General features: G+C 32.7%; 1 protein-coding gene across 3 annotated transcripts in view; it reads right to left on the reverse strand.

The window, feature by feature from the left end:
- The window catches only part of LOC132701712 (protein dead ringer), a 223,726-nt gene that overhangs the window by 159,790 nt on the left and 43,215 nt on the right, over window positions 1-20,721 (reverse strand). The gene's annotated exons all lie outside the window — the stretch shown is intronic.

The following is a 20,721-nucleotide window of genomic DNA, read 5'->3' on the forward strand; positions in this document are numbered from 1 at the left end:
ATTTAGGGTGTGTTTATGTGGAATTGAATAGGACCACCCTCCGTTCGTTCGGCTCCGATAACGCAGTTTTCGATATTCCATTGTTGGATAAAGAACAGAGAAACCGACACATGCGGCCAATACAATCACTCGCTTGGTGCCTCTCGTGCCGAAGCAGACGTGTAAGCGGAATCTTATTGTTCTAAATTACAGTATGCGACGAATTATCGTGAATTTTTGCTTTGTTTGAATGATTTAGATGCATAATTCGATGAATAAATTGTAAGAATGATACTTTAGGAAAATAATATATTATGCAATAAGTGTGGTAACGAGTATATATATAAACTCAAGTCGTGAGGTAAAGTCTCGGAAAACATCCCATTCAAACTATGGAACATCCCAAACGGCGTTCGTTTCAAATAGAAAAGGACAAATAGATGTTTCGTTTGAATGACGTGATACTATACTCCCGGATATCATCCGTTCATTTGTTGAACTCCGACTGGAATCCTGCAGACGTTTCGCCAAGGTCTCACTTGGCATCTTCAATGCTCGCGCTCTGAAAACACTTCGAACACTCAGTGATATACAATAAATATATATAAAAATATATAAAATACTTGCTAATCCCAGAAAAAAAAATTTATACCCATATTTGATGAAGGTTAGGTGCCGTTAATTTGTCTAATATCGCCAATAAATGTGCTGTGAGTCCAGAAGCCATGTCCAGTCCACGCTGTTGCAGATTTTAAAGTATTTTTGTTCCATTTTTATGTGATTCTCATGTGGCTATGAGAAATGTCTCACCTCTCGTATTTATAAAATAGATTTGTAAATATTATTACAATATCCTGTACAAGTTTCTTTGAAAAAAAGTAAGTTATAGATTCCAAATGGAAAAACAGCCAAAAATACTTTAGTAAGGTGCTTGTTTAAAAGATAAATTTGTCAACGTTGTCATTCATAAAATTTTAATAAATTTGATTTGATAGACTTTTACCTTAGCTGGTGGCTGTAATAAATAAGGGGGGATAATGACGAAACAATATTCACGGGTTAGTAAAAAATATTCTTTTGAATGGAAACAATAATTGATCCTATGCATAAGAATCCGAATGTGTCCCGTGCGTATTTAGCACCCAATGTACGTCCTATATATTTGAAACAAGCAACAATTTTTAGTTTAATATTTAGTGTCGACTGTCAAATTACAAAGTTTTCCTATTTCGATATAAAAATTTCGTCATTTAAACCGAACGCTATTTGTTTTGTTTGTTACATCCAGATGCCGCGCGAAAACGAGACACACCGAGACTTTCGGAAACGGGATCGAAAGCAGTTCGGGATTTTCGATACTTTGAACATTCGACACTTTGTGGTGTTCCTTGCCGAACGGATCCGTAGGACTAGAAACTCACTTGGTAAGTGACTCTTTCCACAAACTCAAACAAATATTTCACATTTATAACAGGTCAGCAGTAAAACGACTGTTTGTTTTGTATTGCCCACAATTCATCTTGAAATGATTCAGCACATAAATCAACCATCATTACTTTATTTGATTTGCCTTGATAACGGAGTTCATCCCTCTAATATCTTCATCTTGCTCACGTCTCACATTAGATGGGAATACAAAAAATGCATAAACCCATACTTTTGAAGGCTGTTAATAAATCTTCCACAAAAATGGCCGCCGAAGTAGGAGCGCAACCAAGTTTAAATGTGTTGGGCCGGTATATAGTTTCAGACTCAGCTTTAAAGGTCCGAAAATTTAAATTGCAACAGAGTGATTGACGAAATCTCAACACGTTCGATTAATCAATCAAAGATTTGTAAGTAGTAATCCTTTCCGAGCACACGGATAATTTTGATGGTTTTAAACCGGTACATGAAATTTTGACGAACCGAGTACTAGCTTCAAACCATAACCAACCAAGTATCAGTACTTGCTTCAATCTTCAACCAACAACTAGTATGATTGAATCAAGTACTAACTTCAATGCATTACCAGTACCGAAGCGTGCAAGTCTTTTATAAGCCTAGTATAAGTATGAGGAGTTCTTTTCGTGCCTGTTTGGAGAATCGCAATGTTGAACCTCCTGAATATATTCAAGTGAGATGATATAAATAAGAGCCACCGTCTCTCGTAGCACTTCGCAGAAAGGTCCGGCAAATTAAGAAAACGAAGAGATTCATTAAAGAAGACTGTATACAAAAGAAATGAACTAGGGAAATTTTTGAGGAATAAGTCGGAATTTGTGACATAAGTCAGAATTTCTGAGAAACACGTCAAAATTTATGAAAAATAAGTAAGAATTTCTGAAAAACAAGTCAGAATTTCTGACATAAGTATCTTGAAGAGACATTGCGAATCGAAACTTCAGATATACAGGGTATAAAGAATGGTGAATTTCAAAATTAGAGGTTTAATGTTTTCATTTTATTCTGAACTTCTTCATGAATTTGGAAAGTTTCAATAGTATAATGATAAAAATTGGCATTTTTAGGTTTTATATGATTATTTATATTATATAGAAAAATCGAATCATATTTTTTTATCTGAAATCTGAAAAAAATTTAAATACTTCATAGAAAGGCCTTCTAAGTCGGTCGGTTTTTGACTTACAAGAGGGACAGGTACGAGGATCAAGAAACAAGCAACCAACCACCTAACAATTGTGGTAATAATAATAGAAAAACTTCAAATAAAATGTTGACATGTCTTAATATTTTGGGTTTTAGTGGTTCCAGTTTAAAGATTGCTCATTTTTTATAAATCACCCTGTATATCTTATGTTTCTATTTAAAATATACTTTACGAGAGACAGAAGTTCTGCCTTATATTTCCGAAATTTTGACTTAAGTGAGAAATTCTCGGTCAATATTTTGTATCAAGGTCGCATGCAGCTTTGGCAACATTTGACAATGGGTTGTGTGCGATAACGTTGCCAATTGTTGCCTTGGTGTATGGCTTTACGAATACAAATACATGGAACGATCACTGGAAACATTATACGCATGCGTCGAGCAGATTGTATCTATTTCCGATTGATCCGCGAACGAAGCTAATAATAAACCTTACGAAATAATTCAATGTTAATAGCGACGCGGTCGAAGCACAAACCGTGCGAAATTGGCCTATAAAAGGGAACTGTAGGCAATTAACCGACCGGCATTTTGCATATAAGCAAGCGAGGAAGAAAAATCCTATCTTCGACATTTCATCGCGACGAATCCGCGCATTTATATTCGTCGTAAAAAGCGTTTTAATCCATGAAATGGCGTTTCCTAACCTCCGGCGTTTCTTTCGTCATTCCGCCCGTCGATCTCGAAAAAATGGCCTGTTAAAGTAGCCGGTCAGAATCGAAAGGGTAGGAAAAAAATAAACAAAGTAGTGAACGCTGCTAAGAACCTCAGGAAACGACATTTTTTGATGTTTTCATTTCCTGACTGCATTCCGTTCCAATCTCCTATGATGAGGTGGGCTGTAAGTTTAAATCAGCAAGCTGGCCTGCATGAAAAATAAATTCGTGAGGTTATCATAAGACGATCAATATTAATAAATATTCTCCTAATAATGAACCAGCTTTAATGCATCAGTTTTAGAGAATAAAACGCATTTCAAATAAGCACTTGCCCTAACTTCAAGTGAAGTGAACTAAGAAATTTACAATAGCAATTTCTAAATTTTTTTCGTTAGTAACTCACTCACTCTGTATGATAAACGATAACAGTAAGTACCTAAGTAAATTGTAGCTCAAGAGGCAGCCCACGCCATTGCTTAGAACAAATCGTCCATTCTTCAGTAAATTTAAGATTCTTTTGCTTCAATCATTTTACCCGAAATTTACATGAAACGGTATGTATAATTTTAGCTTAAAGTCAACGAAATGCGATATAGATAATTTATCAGAATCCCACAATCTTCTAATGTGGATTAATTAAGTAGGTAATAATTAAGATGCCAGGACAGGCAGGCTCTAAAAAAAAAATGGCTTAAAGTAATACTTTAAACATCAACATATTATTAGATCATAATTTCGATGATCTCTACAGCGTTTTCCATGATTTGATACAAAGACATAGAGGTTTAACAAGGATTGTGGAACTGCCGAATTTATGTCAATTTTCCGAAATAATTTTGAAAATATCATAAAATTGAGTCGCTATTATTATTCTTTCAATAGGGTTATAAGACATCACAAACGCATAATAATTTATCATAAAATACATATTATTATTAAATAATAATTGATAACACTCTACAATTGCAAGATGTTATTTAAAACATTTTTTGGCTAGTGGTCAATTGACCGGTCCATTAAGAAGCACCGGGTGTAACTGCAGTGCAGTTTGATCCTAAAGTAATTGCACGAGAACTGGGCATGGCCCGCACTCTCCCGTCCATAGGATTTTGATAGAACAAAAGTAAGTAATTAATCTACCACAAAACTCTTAAATAGACGAGACCTAGCTCGTTTAATTCCGATAACCCAATCCAGAGATAAAGACATTTCAATAAAAACAAATATAACCTTTCCCTACCACTTTTTCTTGTCAATTAGGGTAAAATGTTTGAAACAAAAAAAAAGAAATTTACTGAAGATCATGATTTCATTATTCACGATACCTCTTGAAAACTTCAAAATAATTTCCAGCAATTACCTTTTCCTTCTTTGGAAGCGTTATGGAATTGACCGGTCAAACTGTTTTGTGTCAATTGACTGAAATAATGTTGAAAATACAATGAATTTTATATTTATTTATTTATTCATATTTATTTATATTGTGGGTTTCATCGCATTTGCGTAGTTTATAATGAATGAATATATTATTGGGATTCCCCGAATCGGATTCGGGTATTCCTTGAAATAGATAAATTGGACATTACAAACGCATAATAATAATAATGATAGATACCCTAATTTGACTAGTCAATTAAGAAGGGATCAATTGGCGGGTAATTGGCCAGCTCTAACATTACTCTTTGGCGAATACTTTCCAAGATACACTAAAGATACATTTTTAGTGGGATCTGTGGACCTACATACAATCCAAAAATTACATCCTATAGTAGTTTATCGGATCTCTTTCTTTTGGTTCAATAATTTTTCCGATCATATAAGTAGTTTTCGAAAACAACTTTTTGTAACATCATAGTTCATATTCTTATGTGAAAGATAGTGCTAACCACATGAATCACCAACTGTCGGGATATTGATACATATCGATTATATAATTGTAGGGAGCATAGTCATGCTGCCGGCCGGAGTCCATTGTAATCGAGTGATATTTCGGTTAATATATCGCGAGAGTTCGAAAAATCAGGTCGTTTTATTAGACCCGAGCTTCATATATCAGAAATGGGATTACTTGCGCATTTTAAAAATGAATCGAGATAGTGATCGTGATGAAAACACCCAAAAACGTTCGGGAAATCGAAAAGTACGCGAGAATGTGAAATATATGAGTGAAAAAATTCGCGAAACTTTATCGAAAATCCAAGGTAAGATAGAAGATATGTAAACTAGCAGTTATGGCTAAAGTTTGGTACAATGGGTTATTGGAGTATAATATGGAATGAATGAAAGGAGGTTGTCCAAATGCCTTCCTAACCGACGCTTATTTCGTGAGTAGTCTAAAAAACATGCTCGTAAGAAAGAAAAAGAAACGGTTTTTTGCTTTTTTTTTAAATCTAATTTAAAAATAAATATTGAAAAGTGTTTCTTTTTTAAAACCTGCCTAATTATTTGGGATATGAAATTTGTCAATTGCAAATCCAGCCAGCTAAAACGAAACGAAGTCGTTAACTTTCCAAAGCCCAAAATATATTAAAAATCATGCTATTGCTCCCTTAAGTAATATTTAAAAAAGTATTTCTTGGACATGGTCAATAGAACAAGAGAAAGTTTTTAACGAAATTACGTCAAGGCTAATTCTTGTTATTTATGATCCAAATTTGGAAACGGAACTCCATACTGACGCCAGTTTACTGGGGGTTGCAGCGATCTTATTGCAAAAACATAAGACATAAAACCGGTTATGTATTTTAGTAGAGCCACCAGCAGGGACGAAAAAAAATCATTCGTATGAACTAAAAACGTTAGCTATGGTTGATTCATGATTTTGAAAAATAATACCGCCCTGGTAATAAAATTATTCATGTTGACGCCACATACCCAAGGCACAAACACTTGTGATCGGGACCGACGATTGGGTTTTAAGCATACCATTAAAATCTACTGACTGTGCTAAAGAGTTAAAAAATACATATGCCTTAAAAAAGGATCAAAGGCTTTATCGAAAAACTGGTGATGGTAAAGAAAAACTAATCATTCTACACTCCACCAAATTCAACTTTTTAAGGAAATTCCATGAAGACATCGGTTATCTAGGATATAAAAAATATGGATCCCTGATTAAAAGTAAATTTTGGTTCAAAGAGATGATAGGATTTATAAGAAAATATGTCTATGTATCTTTAGATTGCGCTTATAAGAAAGGACTGTACAGAAAAATGGTGGGTTCCCTTTTCCAATTGATAAACCAGAGCAGCATTTTCAAACATGTGATATCGATCACCTTGGGCCTTATGCTAAAAGTTAGGAAGGAAATTCTTACATATTAATGGTAGTTGGTTGATTCATATTCAAAATATTTATTTGCAAGATCCTCAAAAGCAGTAAAATATACAGAAACTATGAAAAATCTTTTCAGTTTATTTTCCGTACGTAAAAGAAACGTTTGATTGTGGAAAAGCTTTTAAAAGTACCAGTACAAATTTCAGCATATTCTTGTTTGAAGGTTTGAAGGTTTGAAGGACGTTATAAGCTGCCATAATACGAGTATACCCGATGAACGTTCAGTTCTTCCTAATGCAGTGTGGGGTATAAACAATTCTATGAATTCGAGTACAGGGGTGACACCTCATGGACTAATGTTTGCTTTTGATCAACTAAACCACTACGATATAGATCATACTACTACAAAGACAGACAGAAAACAATATTTACAAATGGCAAAAGCTTCAAATTATAGATACATAGATGATAGATATACAAATTATAGATATATAATATGAGCGTTAAAAGGCAAGAAAGATTATAAAAAATATACAGCCACAGCTCCAGTAGGTCAATTAAAAATATATAATGGTGGTGTACGTATGTATATGGTCATGCTGCAGGCCGTGGTCTATTGTAATCGAGTTATATTTCGGTTAATATATCACGAGAGTTCGTAAAATCGGGTCATTTTATTAAACCCGAGCCTCATATATTTTTTTAATACTTCCCAACGTTCGATTGTGAGATAAGCATCCTATATATAAGTAAGATAACTTTATTCGAAATTAACTACATTTTGCGTCACCAATTGAGGAATTCGGCGCTGGGATCAACAAAATCAAACTGGATTTCATTTCGGAGTTTCCAATCGTTTGATAATTATAGCAAACGCGTAAACAACATCATTTGGAACGACTTCTTTAACTAATTTTTTTGTGATTGAGTCAAAAAACAACCTCGTGCTCAACATCCGCGACTGTGAATGCACATTCCAATCAAAACTAACGCACCATTAAAATTTGGGGCCATCTCAAAATTAATTTTCCTTCGCTTGTCCTTGATACAATTGCACACTGTAGTATCCGTTAATCATGTTCTCGATCACGACGTTCAAAGCAAAAAACGAGTTTTTTTCGCTTTTTTTTTGTCTCCGCCGAACGCCGGCCGGCCGTTCGCAAAATAGCCAATAGTGAGAAAAAGTGGGAGTTGAAACGACTTCAGAAAATTCAGAGTAAACCGCAATGTTTGGAATCCAGCGATTCGAGAGTATGCCCTCATCTAGTGAGACATCAGGTAACTTACCTAATACAGAGCAGTACTTACCTTTTAGGAATCGGCAAATTATTAGTTATTTCCAGCCATATGTTTATACAGAAGAGTGAAATCATTTTTTATATATTGTTAACAACGAAGGAGAGTGACATCACTCGATTTCAACAATGCTCTCCGGGATCATGCGGTCCACGCCATACGGTAACACTCGTTACTATTTTATATCGTTGTTATCAACGAAGGGGAGTGAAATCACTCGATTTCAACAATGCTCTCCTGGATCATGCGAACCACCTCATACGGTAACACTCGTTACCTTTACATACTGACGATATCAACAAAGAAGAGTGAAATAAGTCAATTTAAACAATACTCTTCGGGATCATGCTAACCATGCATGCGATAACACTCGTCATCTCCTTACATTGATTATATCGACAAAGGAGGGTAAAATCATTCGATTTCAATATTCCTCGGGATCATGTGATCCAGGCAAACGGTAACACGCGTTACCCTTTTATATCGACGATATCGACAAAGCAAGTTCACGTAGTCCTTTCAGGTGCGATTGGCGGACCCACCTAACGGGTTCACTCGCAACACTAAACAGCTCCGTGGAAGGTCCCCGGACCCCGAGTAGAGAGAAGGAGGGCTATGGTGTCGGGTAGGTTCGGTGTGTTCGTCATAGCAAAATCATGTCGCTGAGCCCCCGTGTCAAAAATGCGAGGGTAACAAAACGGGGCCCACTCTGGGAGGATCACTTCAAAAAAATCGTGTACACCTAAGCATTATCTGCTCTTCTTAAAAAGTTAAGTATTCTCTTCGTTGCTTACCTAGGGATATTCTGATTATGGACTTAAACAAATCTCAATGACAAAAAAAAAAGTTTAAAGTTCACAACGGATCCACAAAATATTACCATATCTACACACTGATGGCGCCAACTTAGCCAAGAGAGTAAAAACGGACGAACAGTTGTTCGGGAAAGACTTGCATAAATTTTTCAAAAACAACGAAGCACTAAAGAAGTCAAGTATAGACCGAAAAAAAAAAGAAAAAAAACTTTCGTCAAACCGGTGGTCGGGTAGACAGCAAGTCTCTAATCTACAAGCGATTTTTTTTCAAACAAATAGTCCAACAAAATAAATTGTAGGTTCGCCGAAAAAAACCGTGTAATTATGCAAGAGAGCAAATCGGGCGATTTCAATTGCACTTTCGGGGAACATTCGTACCCATTCAAACAGGTAGCACGCGTTACTGTTTGGACGCCAGCGCTAAATTTTTATATTTTTTGAAATATTTTCATATCCATTCACTTATTTCAATATTATTTTACTATCAAGTCCTTTTCTTCGGAAATGGAAGTACTCACAGCTAATGAGGACTATAGGCAACAAGCAGATTAGGCCGATAGTTTTGCGTTGAAATGCAATCTTTAAAAATGGCTTAACAAGTACCCAAAAAAAAAAGAAATAACAGGAAAATTTAAAATTCCCATTCATTCATCCAAAATCAAACAAACAAACATACACACAGTTAGTCCGTGGTCTATCGGGGCAGTATTTGGTCAAAAATTACAAGTGACCGAACAAGCAACTACTACCAACATATTGGGGACATTTATGAATATTTACAATTCCTTCTCTCAACACAAAACCAAAGTGTTTCAGAGCAACAACAATGTATAACCTTCCTGAGCTTCTCACTAAACACCTCAAATATGAAAATCACAAATAATTTCAAAATTATAACCTCAGAATGAAGATCCCCAATAAACTAACGTTCTCTCTTGGTGGGAAAATAATATTTGAAAAGGTCAGAACATAAAGCCGTAAAAATTCGTTCCAGAAATTTTCTCAAACGCGTCTCCGTCTGGTGTTGGTGCCTATTGTGGGGGCAGAACTTTTCATGGTTTCTAGGATCGAAGAGAAACGCTAATTCACATCAACTTTTTGGAAATAAAAGTGTAGACGCCCTATGCAATTTCTTACCGACGCGGCGAATGCAGTATGTAATCAGCCACATTACCTATGTTACAGAATGTTTTGTAAGAAGCTATGGGTGAGCGCATCAAGGGCGCGGCAGTTAATGTTGGTTGCGCGATTGTTTTGCGATCAATATACATTGTGTGAGCGTTAGTTTCAATTTTCGTTTTCCATTTTTAAAATCGTCTATAAAAGCAGTTTACTATGCGTTAAATTCATTGACGAAAAATGAAAATAATATTCGCATTTTGCTCAGAACCGATAATCGCACTGCAAAATCTTGTACCAATCGAAGAGGCAACGTAAAATTTCACCACTTAAACGATGTAATAAAACAAATTTGGGAATGGTGCAAACACAGAAACTTAACGGTGTTTGCAAGCTACATTGCGTCAATAGAAAAATTAGAGCGGCAACGACCCTAGATCAGTGGTCGCCAACCTCTTCAATTTGTTGAGCTACTCTGTTAATTTTCGAATATGCAGTGAGCTACCCCTATGACCTACCTATGAAAATGGAAATAACTAATAATTTGCCGATTCCTAAAAGGTAAGTGCTGCTCTGTATTAGGTAAGTTACCTGATGTCTCACTAGATGAAGGTATACTCTCGAATCGCTGGATTCCAAACATTGCGGTTTACTCTGAATTTTCTGAAGTCGTTTCAACTCCCACTTTTTCTCACTATTGGCTATTTTGCGAACGGCCGGCCGGCGTTCGGCGGAGACAAAAAAAAAGCGAAAAAAACTCGTTTTTCGATTTATATATATATATATATATATATATATATATATATATATATATATATATATATATATATATATATATATATATATATATATATATTCTCACGTATTGATTCACGGATGGAAAAATGTGATGACACTATATTCCGGGATATCATCGTTGAACTCCGACTGGAATTCTGCAGACGTTTCGCCAAAATCTCACTTGGCATCTTCAATGCTCGCGCTCCGAGTGTTCGAAGTGTTTTCTATATATATATATATATATATATATATATATATATATATATATATGATGACACTATATTCCGGGATATCATCCGTTCGCTCGTTGAACTCCGACTGGAATCCTGCATCCGACTGGAATCCTGCAAATCTTGCATCCGACTGGAGTGTTCGAAGTGTTTTCGGAGCGCGAGCATTGAAGATGCCAAGTGAGATTTTGGCGAAACGTCTGCAGGATTCCAGTCGGATGCAAGATTTGCAGGATTCCAGTCGGATGCAGGATTCCAGTCGGAGTTCAACGAGCGAACGGATGATATCCCGGAATATAGTGTCATCACATTTTTCCATCCGTGAATCAATACGTGAGAATATATATATATATATATATATATATATATATATATATATATATATATATATATATATATATATATATATATATATATATATATATATATATATATATATATATATATATATATATATATCCTTGCCTCACTTATTAGCCTTTAAATCTGTATTTTCATTTTCACTTATATTTAAACTTTTTTTCTTGCTGAAATCTTTAACATCAAAAGCAAGCAATTAAAACTAATAGCGAATGTTTCATAAAGTTCAGTCGTGAAAATTACATTGTTATATATATATATATATATATATATATATATATATATATATATATATATATATATATCCTTGCCTCACTTATTAGCCTTTAATTCTGTATTTTCATTTTCACTTATATTTAAACTTTTTTTCTTGCTGAAATCTTTAACATCAAAAGCAAGCAATTAAAACTAATAGCGAATGTTTCATAAAGTTCAGTCGTGAAAATTACATTGTTTTATGCTTTGTTTTAGAGGGACTACATGCTTTGACAAAAAAGGTTGACACAATTTGCGCAATGGGCCCCATGGTCATGGGTTTCTTTCTTTCGGCGAAATATACGTAATATTGAGGAACCCAGTCCCTTACTACAGCTCGGAAACACATTCCTTGCTAATAATTCACATTCAAATTTCTTGTTTGACGCTTCTTTATTGATTTAACATTAAATTCCGTATTTAATAACTCAGATAGCGACATGAATAAAAAAACAAAATACTGAAAAAAGATGGGACTACGACAGACACCTAAGTTTTAAATTGCCGTAGAATGTGACACGCATTGAATACAAAAATTGGTTTTTCTTTAAACACACTTAACTTAAGTTTAAATAAAATCGTTTTTCATAACGTTGTTCCTGAAGATTAAGCTACAATTTAAAAAATAATATCCAAATCCAGGCAGTTGTGAGAAAATCAATTTTGAAATTGACGCAACTCTAGTGGCTAATTTTGATGCTAAGAACAAGTATCGCTTTAAGAGGAAACGTTTTATAGACCCTTTTCAAATCAAACCTAATAGCCCACCCGATAGGTATAAACCCTCATTCGCAGAAATGTACATAGGCACTTTTAGTAGTATTTTCATTAAAGCGGGCTCTTCAGTGCCGTACACTAACAGCTAACATTGCTTAATATGAAATTCATTTACCAATATTTTATTTTAAAAGTGTCGAAAATTATTGTAAATATGATTTTGTAAATTTATTGAAAGGAATAATAAATGTCTTATTTACTTTCATCAAAATTTGGGTTACACATTGAACGATAATAGCAATGTTCGATTGCTAATGAATGATGATGAATGAATAAATGAATGTTATGAAATTGACAGCTTCTGCACTGTACCGACGACATTCATAACATGAATACAAACCTCCAGCGAAAATAAACAACCAATTATATTTGTTACTGATTTCGACAACAACGACAACAACAAAACAATAAAAAAAAAAGAAATATCATCACTGAAAATCCAAAAAATATGTCTTGCACGCCCATGCCTCCAAATCCGAACACAACAGAGCTTCCAACTGAGCCGATCGTAGGGCAAGGCGCCAATAGCCGATACCTCGCTGTTTTGCTTCCTTTGATTTCAATGGTGCTTTAAACGCATCGGAAAGCCACCGTATTCTATAAGGGTCCTGAAGCTAATTTATTACAGAAACTTAACTCCGATAGGAATAGGAAACAGTTGTTTAAGTAGATACCTACCGCCTTATTACTGGAGCCACAGGAATTTGATAAGCCCAGCTTAGGATTGTTTTAGATAAATTTTATTAAAAAAAGAAATTCTTAAAAATACTAATAAATTCAGTTGCAAGAATTCATTTAAAGACTTCGAAATTCACACTGAATTCTTTAGATAGCGAATAGATACCATACAGAATTAATGAAGAATTTAATTCAAATTATAGTACGGGCATTAATAATAAATAATGTAATAATATAATTTAATGTAGGAGAGCAACTATGCTGCAGTTCGCAGAGTTAAAAATAAAAGTTTATTCTATATTGAAATTCGTAGATCAATCAATTAATTTTACAACTTCCAAATGTAATAAAATTTCAGAAAAAATCTTCTTTGTGAAGAAAACTTAATAGAACCAATCATCAATATAACTTTTGCACTTTCTACAGGGTAGATGTAGATTTTGCATTTTCTCACGGAGTTTCTTTTTTGCATTCCTTAAATATATATTGTGTAGAATCAATAAAAGGATATATTCCAATATATAACCCCAATATATGTAAATTTAAATGCATACAATTTGCAAAATATTTAGAGTGAAGTCAACAAAAAATGCACACATGAACATTAATCCTATTTTAAATAAAGCCGGAACTATTTCTTTATAATTAAACCCGACATTCAGAAATCCTATAAATGAAACAAAAAAATCATAATAAATGTTTTTTATTCATTGATACGTACAAAGCAAATTGCAAAATATAAAATCTAAAACATACAGTGACAAAATATTATTTGCGTTTATAAAAAAATTTATAATATAATTAATAATTCAAGAATACCATTGATACATTCAGATAAAAGCAACTTGCATGACATACAATTCGTAGATTAATAAATGATTCTCTGCAATTATGAAAACAACTGATAACTAAATGTTCTTCAAAAATTTCCAAAACAAAATTCTGTTTTTTTATCTGTAAACATATGTTTAAAAGTAGAAAAATGTGCTCAACATCTACCGAAGTTATCTAGTTCTCTTTCGAAATTAGACAGAATTTTTTTTATAACCGCAACCCCAACAGTACCTGAAACTTTTTTGTACTCTAGTTACAAAAGAATAATAATAATGTTTTTGCATTTATTTGGGCGACAGAAGATGAGTCGTTTACATCTTCGATAGCTGTTTTAACTAATCCACAATTCTCGACATAAAATATAAATATAGCAGCGCCTAACCAAAATGCTCCTGTGGTGATAATTGAGTATTTGGAATTTTTTTTACTTGATTAATTAAATAATTTACCATGGAAAGTGGTCTCTTCTACATTCTGCCACCCTATTAACATTATGAGCCAAACAAGTAACATGAAATAGGTTAGAATAAAATATTTTTAAATTTTGTGCTGCTTTAATTATATAGGATGCAGCATCCGATAAAAGGACTATGAGTTTTTTTGCCAGTATACTGTTGGGCAAAAAAAATTGATTAATGTTTCTTGAACAAATCTAGTTACACTTAAATTGTTTCCGGATAGGGTCTTTATTTGGAAATAAAATGCAATAAATTCTCCATTACTGTAAAAAATGCACAATTTTGTACAAAGCAGACAAAATTTTAAAAAAAGCAAAAAATGCATATTGTATTTTCTCCTCTCCTTAGTTATGGTATACTGTTTACATTGATTTGAAATATGTATTAAGAATAATAATTGAAATAATTTGCACTGAAAATGTGACAATAAAGAAATATATCTAAAATCCTTTTTCCTGAAATGATTTGAAATAATAATAATTGGCATAATTTTAAATGACAACCTTTCTTCAGAAATAACCGAAAAAGTATAGAATCAATAAAGAAATATATATCTTAAAATCGATTTTGTTGTGAATTACTGTATTATATTATTGAAATTATTTTAAATAATAATAATTTGAATTGAAAAGGTGGAAAATTTTCAGAAATAACCAGAAAAGTTGAAATAATTTTAAAAAATATATCTAGAATTTTTTTAAAAATAATTTGAAATAATAATAATTAGAATAATAATAACAATTAAAATAATTTGAAATTAAAAGGTAACAATTCCTTAAATTCCATCAGCAAATCACCCGTTTTCAAAATTTCGGTAACAAATTCCCATTTTCGCCATTTGAACTAACCCTTGAAAACTAGGCCTGCTGCCAACGCTATTAAATGCCATGGTCACGTGCCTCGCAGCAGATATCTCCATCTAGACGTTAAGGTAGGTCGGAAATGACGTCACGACCGTGAAAGCCTACGCGTTTCGATCGCATACCCAACATATTCACGCACCCAAACAGCACTATGTCACGCCGATAGGATAATTATCTGTCTAGGCTGAAGATTCCATATGGTTGGGGATTCAAAACAAAATGTTAGGCTCGCGTTGATCGTTTAAGTTTCCGTTTTTCTTGTGTTGGTTAGCTGGTTACTTATGGTTTTTAAGAAATTACCATTATTAGAACAAGTTTATAAAAAAATTAAAAGTGACAAAATCAGAGGTATTGAGTGTTGCATCATATTTTTTGCTATTTGTTAAACACTTTCAAAATACATAAGTAATAATATAAGACTCCAATGAAAATTGATATCTTCTTTTTAAGTTATCTATACTTTAATTGAAAAATCAAGCTAATGGAAAATTTTGGTTTAATAGAACAAAACTACTTAATAATCGAATCACAAGTCAAAAATATTGCTATTTCTGAAGACTTAAATCTCTCTATTTCTTCCTACTTGTTTGAACAATCAATCCAGTTTTTCCGATCCTTTTCCGAAATAAATGTCTCTGTTGACGCGTTGCAAGAAATCTTATTTCCAGCAATTTGTTTAAGCAATTAACAACCAATCCAGTTTTTCGAGATAAATTTTGCTTAATAACAGAAAACTATTTAGTAATCGAATAGGGTCGCGCCAAAAGTATTCCTATTCCTCAAGAGTTGCATGTTATTTATTGCTACTTGCTTAAACAAAAAAACAAATAATAATATAAGAATATATTATTTGAACAATCAATACAGTTTTTCAAGAGAAAATTTTGGCTTAATTATAGAAAACTATTTAATATTCGAATAAGGTCAGAACGACAACAGTATTCCCTAGTCCTGAAGACACAAATATCTTTGTTGACACTCTGAAAGGACTGAGTTGCATTTTATTTTTTGCTACTTATTTAAACAATTAAAAAAATACATAAATAAAAACACCATTGAAATTTGTTATTACTGTATTTGTTAAGGCGCGTCAATAATTGTCATTTGTTTATATACAGGTAAAGGCCAAGAAGTTCAAGGACATTATAAGGAACCTGTTTTATGAATTCCGACGGCATTTCTATTTGCTTTAAATGACGTCGAGGATTTTAGGCAAGGCGAAAGCGGGTAGAATCAAACAACTCGATGGCACACGTGTATAAATATTTGCAGAGAACCCCTTTTGCAGGCTACTCGAATTCCAAAATGTCTATTTCCCATTTATAAAAAAACTATTCTGTTGTTTTATTTGATGCGTTTGAACTAAGATTAGTTCTGATCGCAATGAGTTCAAATAACGAAAACAACGAAGAAATAAAATTTAATAACCATTTTTACACGAGTATTTATTGTTATTTATTTGTTTTTTTTTTTCAATGTCGAATGATAAAATTGTATAAATATTGAAATAATAAAGATATTTTTGGATAAAAAGATTTAAAAGGAGCGTGGAAGGGGGATAATAGGTAATAGGTACTTGATATTTTTCGTCCTGTTTCTACAATGCATTCTTTGCTGCATATGCAATGCTGAAAACGGTTGGTGTCTAAAACGGAATTTTGTCTTTGAATGAAGATTGCTGAACTTTTAATATATGTTGTCAGTAATGTTTTGAAGGTTGAAAGGACCACGGTGACAAGTGTGGCGGTATTTGGGTTGTGGTGAAGTGTATTTTGAAACAGAATGCTTAACGCTATTGTGGAAATTATTTGAGAGAACTTGAGAAGAGTAAGCTGTTTTAATTAAGGGTCCTGTGATTCGGCTCTGTAAACAAGAGAGTTGATAACCCACGATTTTTGGGGCGGACGGTGATGTGCACAGCATTAAGGTACGGTACGTGTGAGTAGTTTTCTGTAAACTGAATGACGCAATGTTGGGTCTGATTTTCTAATGATAAGAATATCTAACACATGGGAGAGTCCAAATAACAAAGGTATCATCAACAGCGTCTCCATAGTTTTCGTTTTAGCTGGAAAGTGGCGAGGGCTTTGTTCTCAAAAGTTTCCATGAATATATTTGTCATAACTCGTGATAATGGAGAACCCATAGCTGTGCCTGATGTTTGTTCATTTGGCTGTTACCAGAAAAATATGTTCCAGATAAACATTTTCCAATTATGATAAGAGGATTTGATTTCAGATGTTCTAGAGTACCCTGTGGAAGTTTCTTTGAAAAATTATCATTAACAGAACAAATAAACATAACATTGTACAATTGTGGATTCTTTTTTGTTTTAAATTCATTAAAAAATTTCTGCTAAATTTTTCCCGACTTTGATTCTTTAGTAGTATTAGGGAGATTTAAAAAAATATATTAAATTGAGTTTCATTTAAAAATTCCTGAGACATTTTTTCGTCTTTTATTGATTAATAATTAACACTTGAAAATACTAACCCGGCAAATTTTCGTAATTTACTAATTAGTTGACATTTATTAAATTTCAATTTGAATGAATGAATATGAAATTTTATTGCAAAACATAGTTCGGTTTTTGCGAAATTTGCGAATCGAACAAAACCAACAATATGTTCGCTCTAGCGAGCGAGGCTTTTGTTCGTCGTCGTGCATTTTAATTCAATTTCGAGATGAATTCGTGTTTATAATATGCGTATACCTACGTTATTACTTAGCGTAATTTCGCAGGAAATTTTCTTTGACGCGATCATTTCGCAACAATTACACTGTCAATTCATCAGCGCCTGTGGCAGGTGAATAAAAATACCGAATGTAATTATTTGGTCAAAAACGACCGAAAGCTTACTATATCATTAAAATCGTTTATTATTTTTTGACAGTGGAATTAAAAAGTTTTTCGTGGGGCCATAATATCGCCGGCTACCGCGCACAGTTCGTATTGCGTGAGACTCTCCCAGCCCGTTTCTGTGTTTTACTTTATAGTCTGCCGGGTTTGGCACCCTGTAATCATGGCTATTAACTTTCGTTGCCCTCTCGATTATCGCAAAAAATATTTATAAAGGCTGCACAAAGGAACCATTAAAGAAATTACGTCGTTCGTGAATCTTGACCTATGGAGAAATTGCAGCAACATTTTCCCTTCTTTATTGATTATTTAATTCCTAGCAATAACTTAAAAAATCCCACTAGTTTTCTTTCATTTTTATGGATTAATTAATACTTAATCGTATAGAGTTTTTTTAAATGTAATGTATTTTTGCGTTAAATTTATTTTAAAAATTTACCATTTACCAGAGAGATTTTTGTTCTTGCGTTTATTTAAAAATTCGAGGTCCATGTTTCCTTTTTTTGTTGATTAGTTGGCACTACCTTAGTGTCGCTTACTGGAATTATTTGTTATTTTAGGAGTATAAAATTTAAATGTATTGTTCCTCCATTTTTTTTCATTTTTATTGATTAGTTAACATTTGCCAATCACTTATTGAGATATTTTTGTTTTCAAATTTATTAGCTAAATACATTTAAAAATGCCTGCAACATTTTTGCGTTTCTTAATAATTAGTTAACCCTTTTTAACCAACAACTCTACATTTTTTTTAAATGCATTAAAAAATTCCTTCAAAATTTTTCCGAACCAAAATGGTTAGTTAATACTCAGTAGTAATCACTTATATAAAATATTTTTTAAAATTTGTTTTAAAATTTCTGTAACATTTTTTCGTCCTTTAGTGATTAATTAACACTCCACATCATTAATTGCTAGATTTTTGTGTTAAATTTATTAAAAACTCCACTAATGTTTCTCGTCCTTTATTGATTAATAATTAACACGTATTAGTCGCTCACCCCAGATATGTCCGTTATTGCATAAATTAATGTTAAATTTATATAATTTTAACACAAAATTATTTTGTAACCAACAAATTAGTAGATTTTGCTTTTAAATGCTTTAAAAAATTCCTGCAACATTTTTTTCGTGCTTTACTGGTTAATTAACACTTAGTTGTCATTTATTCGGGAGAGGTTTGTTTTTAAATTTCTGAAACATAAACTTCCTTAAAATTACATAATAAATATTATTAATTATAATTGACTATTATTAACTATGTAATTACCACACTAGGAAGATATTTTATTTTAGGTACCATCGAATTTACCATGAGACGTATCGTAAAAATTACGTAATTCCCACAGGCGTATATCAAGGGATTATATATTTGGTGACAAATTTAAATTTTATAACTTTCCAAAATAATTTTATTAGATCGTACTGCCCAACAAAATGCCATTAAATTCGCCAGTTTAGTGCCGCTAAACGTCCCGGAATAATTTATTTTAGAGCAAAGGTGCGCTGAGAATACTAAAATTGTTAAAATAAATTTCCCCTTTTATCCTAATTTTTTCAAAAGCTTTGGAGCATGTCCATTGATTTTTCGTAATTCGGTGCTTTAAATATTTCTTCTTTTTTTGCATTACTTTCTTGTCCATATTTATGCACCTATAGCCCTAAAAGTGTCTCTTATGTACAAAGAAAACTATTAAAAGCGTATTGTGCAAAATAAATTATAGACGTTTATAGGTTCAGATGAGTTGCAAATAGCCAGATTATTCAAGTGCCTTTGGATTTTATTGGTTCTTGATTATTTTCTTATTCACTTATACTTCTTTCTCCCTTATTTTTATAGTCGGCAACTTCTGCTATCATTTTTGGTTTTATATATGACATTGGTTCAATATGTCTTAATACAGTTTCCATCTAAAACTTAGCATAAGAGGTTATGATAACCATAATAATAGGTATAATAGCATTGTCATCAACTGTTTCAAATTAGGTCCGTCCGCCAAAATGTGTTAAACAAAAATGGCTAAAATTAACTTTTGATATAAGATAAGATTTATAATAAACCTTTGGAAAAAAATGTACGCAATTCGATATAACACTGAAAATACGAAATAACACTGAAAAAAAAGGAGAAAATTTTATGAATGAGACAGAAAACACCAAAAATACTTATTTATTTTTTATTTCTATTTATGAAATAAATAAAATATATATAAAATAATAGCATATGCTGTACAAAAATTTCGCGTTTTAAAAATTGCGAATTAGTTAACACCAGCTGTATTCTAGATACACAAGATTGTCGATCTCAAGGATAGTCAAAATATATCTAAACCACTTGGTTCAAAAAAGGATAAAACAATTAAAATGATTTCAAAAAGTACCCTCTAGCAAATGGTTTACCTTCAAAAACCCTAATGAGTTAGTAAAATTGAGAAAGAATATAAAACAATATCTTATACACTTTTATGTCATTAGTATTGTGAAGAGCAAGCTGAATCGGCTGAGACCGACCCTGACCGCGCTCCCATAACCAGTTGAAAAGAAAATTAGGAAGACATATTAATAACCAGTAGGAGGTTAAAAAAGGTTATGAGAAAATAAAAAAATCAGGGCCATATATTGACTTTTTTTATATTTTTGTTGATATAAATTTTAAAATTATTGTTAGTTTTCCTGCCACACTTATAATATTTCTACAGTTGTTTGTCTTTTGGCCACTGCAGGACCAACAAGACATACCAGATTCTCAAAATCTTCGGTGGACATTATTACAAAAATTTTTAAAGCTTGAGCGACGCACGTCACTAACATCAATATCATCTTCACGTAACTG

The sequence above is a fragment of the Cylas formicarius genome, unplaced genomic scaffold (genome assembly GCF_029955315.1).
Source record: "Cylas formicarius isolate icCylForm1 unplaced genomic scaffold, icCylForm1.1 PGA_scaffold_10__41_contigs__length_53128322, whole genome shotgun sequence".
In the NCBI taxonomy this organism is placed as follows: Eukaryota; Metazoa; Arthropoda; class Insecta; order Coleoptera; family Brentidae; genus Cylas; species Cylas formicarius.